Below are 6,000 nucleotides of genomic sequence, written 5' to 3'. Positions count from 1 at the left end.
TCTGTGAATAGGGATTTACGTTGTTTACGTCCACGTCAAAATCAATAGGCCCGTGCGGAAGACTTGGCCGCAATGCACACTGGGAAATATAGGCGCACGGCGCATGCGCAGTTCCAAAAAAACGCATCACGTCGGGTCAAGCCTAATTATAATAAAACACACCCCCTCAGCCGAATTTGAATTAGGCGCACTTGCGCCCGCCACATTTACGGTACGCCTCCGTAAGTTAGGAGGCAAGTACTTTGAAAATACACTACTTGCCTCTCTGACTTAAGGCGGCGTAGCGTAAATACGATACACTACGCCGCCTTAAAGTTGCGGCCATCTCTCTATATCTGGCTAAAAGTTTCCAGATCTTAACCATGAAGACAGCTCAAATCAGGCTCAAGAAACAAAGTGTAACTAAATCAGGGAGGTTAACAGATGAGGCTTTTCTGGCTAACAACAGGCATTTTGTACTACCTTCTTGTTAAAGCAGGATTAGAAAGTTAAAAAAAATACATACAGGTTTACTTAAAGTGTTACTAAACCCATAACAGTAAAATCAGTCTGTATATGCAGTAAAGCATGCTTGTTATACTCACCATGGAACCTATGGGGTAATCCACCGCATTGTGTAAAAGGCTGTTTGATCCTGTTTGCACAGATCCTCCCCTTCTTGCATTGCCCCCAAAACATGTCCTGATAAGACAGAGTAAAGGGAGTCAGGCTGCACATGCTCAGTTTGGTGTGTATTGCTAGAGGTTTGAGTGCACGTGATCAGCACAGGGCCAATCAGCAATGTCCAGGCAGAGGGTCAGGGGTCCTGCATCCTGATGGGAAAGTCAGTGCAACATGAAAACTCCTCCTACAACACAGGTGTCAAACACAAGGCCCGTGGGCCGAATCCGGCCCTCCAAGCCATTTCATGTGGCCCTCGCACCTCTCCTGCAGCTGCTTTCAAGCAATGCATCCAGCTTCTTCCCAGCAGCAGCATAAGGAAAGGGGAGTACACTGTGAAGTAAGGGAGAGTGGCGGACTCAACTTCTAATGGTGACATCTAATATAAGAGGAGGAGATGCGCTGGACATGTAATCTCAGGCCTCGTACACACGGCCGAGAAACTTGACGGGCGAAACACATGGTTTTCCTCGTCGAGTTCCTTGTTAGGCTTGTCGAGGAACTCGACAAGCTTGCTTTGCGTACACACAGTCAAGCCAAAATCTCCTCGTTCTCAAACGCGGTGACATACAACACATACAACGGCAGGGGAAGATCGATTCCACTGGCTAAACTCTTGGGGCTGCTTTTGCTAATTTCATGTGTTTGCGTGTTTAATAAAAGTTTGGTACGAGACGATTTGCACTTTTCAGTCTGTTACAGCTTTAAAAATGTGTTATCTCCATTACAAATGCTACTTTTACTCCCGTCTCATACTTTAATCTGAGCAAGCGCGGGTTTCTTAGCATACAGACGTCCGAGTTTCTCGTTGAAAACCAGCCCGTCGAGAATCTTGACGAGCCAAATCAGACTCCCGTCGAGAAAATAGAGAACTTGCTCTCTTTTTGGCTCGTCGAGGTTCTCGACAGTTTCCTCAAAGAAAATGTACACACGACCGGTTTCCTCGGCAAAAAAATATCTCCCAGCAAGGTTCTTGCTGGTTTTTGCCGAGAAACTTGCTCGTGTGTACGAGGCCTTACAGATACAATTGGCCCTTTTCAGGGCAATTATAATGCTGATGAGGTCCACAATGAAATTGAGTTTGACACCTCTGTCCTACAAGCTTTAACCAGGCACTGATAGAAGTCATAAGACTACTATAAACTGCTGATGAGAAAAGGTATTTATCAGTTTATATTAACTAAAATAATTGCGTTTCCATGTTCTGTGTACTGTGGGAGACCAGTTATAGTGAATGCAGGGTCCTGGGTTTAGTAATACTTTAATACACTTTACTTAACGGTCTGCAATAAAAGTATATAGTGTTTCTTTGTGCCACTGCTGCGATAGGCAAGCTGACTAGCAGATATTATGAATGACATACAGTGCTTTGCGAAAGTACTCGGCCCCCTTCAACTTTGCGACCTTTTGCCACATTTCAGGCTTCAAACATAAAGATAGAAAACTGTATTTTTTTTTTTGAAGAATCAACAAGTGGAACGAAATTTATTGGATATATCAAACTTTTTTAACAAATAAAAAACTGAAAAATTGGGCGTGCAAAATTATTCAGCCCCTTTACTTTCAGTGCAGCAAACTCTCTCCAGAAGTTCAGTGAGGATCTCTGAATGATCCAATGTTGACCTAAATGACTAATGATGATAAATGGAATCCACCTGTGTGTAATCAAGTCTCCGTATAAATGCACCTGCACTGTGATAGTCTCAGAGGTCCGTTTAAAGCGCAGAGAGCATCATGAAGAGAGAGAGAGAGAGAGAGAGAGAGAGAGAGAGAGAGAGAGAGACTTGTAAAGCGCAACACATGCGAACTGAATCGCCTCTGGGCGCTGTATCCATTTCATGGGTAAGGAACCCCTTGACCTCAGAAGAGATGGGTTTTAATCTTTCTCCTGAAGGCCAAGTGGTCCGACTCCAGTCGGATGGTGGTTGGTAGTGCATTCCACAGGCGAGGTCCCTGGACTGCAAATCTTCGATCTCCTTTGGACTTGTATCTGGAGGAGGTTTTGATTGGTGGATCGCAGAATGCGATTGGGGTTATGGGCTTTTATTTTTTCGCATAGATATTGGGGGGCGTTGCCTTGAATACACTTATGTATTAGACAGAGTGCCTTGAAAGTGATTCTGTCTTTTACTGGCAACCAATGAAGAACAAGGAACACACCAGGCAGGTCCAAGATACTGTTGTGGAGAAGTTTAAAGCCGGATTTGGATACAAAAAGATTTCCCAAGCAGCAAAAGGTGGCGCTACAAAGTATTAACTTAAGGGGGCTGAATAATTTTGCACGCCCAATTTTTCAGTTTTTTATTTGTTAAAAAAGTTTGAAATATCCAATAAATTTCGTTCCACTTCATGATTGTGTCCCACTTGTTGATTCTTCAAAAAAAAAAAAAAAAAAAAATACAGTTTTATATCTTTATGTTTGAAGCCTGAACTGTGGCAAAAGGTCGCAAAGTTCAAGGGGGCCGAATACTTTCGCAAGGCACTGTATGTTACTTGTCCCAGTAACACTAACAATGCCCCAAAAATATCTCAATTCACAAATCTGTATCAGTTATTTTACATATGTGTCTTATTTTATGTAATGATAATTTAAAAATCAAAATGTTCAAATCACAAAATCAAATATCACGTTGGTGTGAAATTCTTCTTTTTCTTCTGAAATAAACATTTAACTACCAATACTCGATTTCTCAAAAATATGTGCTTTCTAATGGCATTTTATCTGCACCAGGAGTGGCTTGTTTTTCAGCTCTCCTCAATGACAACCCATAGAAACTCGCTCTTAAAACCAGTGAATTGAAAATTACTGTGAAAACTGATAATACAAATTGCATAAGATAAAATGCATGTGATAAAAGCTTTATTGAATTAAAAAAAATGTGATCACTAAATGTAGCAGGAAGCATGGAAATATAAATGCTGCATGCTAATGTTTTTGTGAATTGTGTGCCTCTTGGATCAGTTTGCCCTGAAGAATCTGTTAACATTTTATAGGGAAAAGTGACCCAGTGACCAACTGGACATATGACATTGTATAGCAGTCTGTTAAACCTATTTTGTGTTCTTCTAGTGTACATTTCTGACTGTCACACTGGTAGTGAAAATCACATACAGCGTATTGCCAGATTTTGCTTACATGTAATAATACAAGCAACATACAATTATTACCCAGGCTAAAGCATGCAATTATTTATTATTTATAGCACTGGAGTCATTAATTATAACAAACAAAACATTGGTCATTCCATAATTTTATTGACAACCTGCCACAATAGAGTGACTTTGCTACTTATTTACACTCAGGTATAGCATGTAAGGAATATAAATGTATTATACTACCCAAATAAGGTGACTTAGAAATATTAAAACGGATTTAAATTCACTAACTCCAATTCCTGTTCTTACTAGCTTACTGTAAACCATCCAGGAAAAGACACATACCGTGTTTCCCCGAAAATAAGCCTGGGTCTTATATTAATTATGCCAACAAAAGACACAGTAGGGCTTATTTTCAGGGTAGGTCTTAATATGTAATGTGATGTCTTCTCCCCCCTTCTCCCTCCCTGCCTGTCAGGAATCCCCAGTGTGAACCGAGTTAAAATGCTTGTAAAATCCTATAATCTACCCTATTACAGTATTATATAATGTACAATGTGTGTGTTTCTGTAATATAATTGTGCCAAATACCTTTGTTATAGAGCCGCTCTCTGCTTCTGTTACCCACCGGAGCTCTCTTCCCCCGCAATTATATTACAGAAACACACACACATTGTACATCATATAATACAGTAATAGAGTGGATTATAGGATTTTACAAGCATTTATAACTAGGGCTTATTTTCAGGGTAGGGCTTATATTGCAGCCCTCCTGGAAAATAACGCTAGGTCTTATTTTCAGGGTAGGTCTTATTTTTGGGGAAACAGGGTATTAACACTAGCCCATTACATAGGCAAAATGTAGTGATATACTGCAAGTTATTTATAAGCTATTGATTGCAATAATCAGGCCACACAGAGATTAATTAGTATCAACAGTATGTTCTATTGTACATTATCTTTTTCCAGGATATATGAAACCTATGCTACTGCTTAGCAATCATTTCCATGCCCACAGGATAGAAACTGGCTTGTGTCAGTGTGTGCCCTACATGGAGAAAATGAAAATGGGATCCGAGTTAGGACAGGCCTGTTCATCACTTTACCTGAATTGTTCCTTCTTAGGGGCAGCATGCAATAAATATTTTTACATTGAAGTTGAAGGCTCAAAACAGAATATCGGGATATTTGATCTACTCATCGAATATATTGAGCAATAATCATCTATGTGCACGGCTCAACACTCCCCCCCCCCCCCCCCAAAAAAAAAATCATTGCAATTGTATTAACCCGTGTGATTGCGAATTATAAGAAAAAAATGGATGCTCATATCTTGCTTCCTTAAAGTGTTCGTTGCCCAACACTTCATATTCCTGATGTGTCTGCTGTACCATGTACTTGCATTAGAAAGTATCCCGTTCTCCTAGTATTGCTTCCTTTATGTGAAATCCCTGGTGTTCCTGCCAGTCTCTCTGCTTTCCTATGAAAAACTGACCACACTAAGCGGAGAACAAACTGTTGTCAGTTCTCTAGCTATTCTGGGAACTGTGTGCTCTCCTCCAATGATCAGATTTGTGTCCTGACACAACCCCTGCTGCACAGCCATTCACTGGCAAGCTCAGTGTGCTGCTGCTTCTCCTCCCCTTTTATGCAGCTGAGAACAGAGGGAATGTGATCACCAATTAAAAAAAAATATATATCTTTTTTTTTTTTTTTACATCTATGCAAAAATGTTTTGCCTTTCATTTCTGTTTTAAACTGAATGGGTTGTTTTACAAGGTGATTGTTTATAATCCCTTTAAGCCTCATACACACTAGTAGTTCTTTTCCGTTCAACCCAGCAGGGCTGAACAAAAAAGGAGGAGCAGCTGTACTACCTATCTGACATTAGTACAGCGATCTTCCCTGCTGTTCTATTGTGTTCTGACAGGGGGGCAGTCCCCAATCGCCAGAACATTTCGGTCAATGGCTGAGAGCGCTGATTTGTAGCCGATCTGCAGACCTTTTTCAGTCATGGCTCTTCGACAGAAGCAAGCTGAACGGCTGGCTTCTGTCGGGCCGACTCCAGTATACGCGGGCCGAACGTCGGCCGGTTTCTATTGAACCAGCCGATGCCGCCCAACATTCAGCCCGTGTGCACTAGGCTTTAGTCACCTCTCCATCAGTTATTTTCAATTAAGGGAAAGCAGAACTATGATGAGCTCATCTCTCTACTCTCCCCTCCCGTAAGATTACTCACAGACA

The sequence above is a fragment of the Rana temporaria genome, chromosome 3 (genome assembly GCF_905171775.1).
Source record: "Rana temporaria chromosome 3, aRanTem1.1, whole genome shotgun sequence".
Taxonomy (NCBI): domain Eukaryota; kingdom Metazoa; phylum Chordata; class Amphibia; order Anura; family Ranidae; genus Rana; species Rana temporaria.
Note: the sequence above shows the minus strand (reverse complement) of the source record.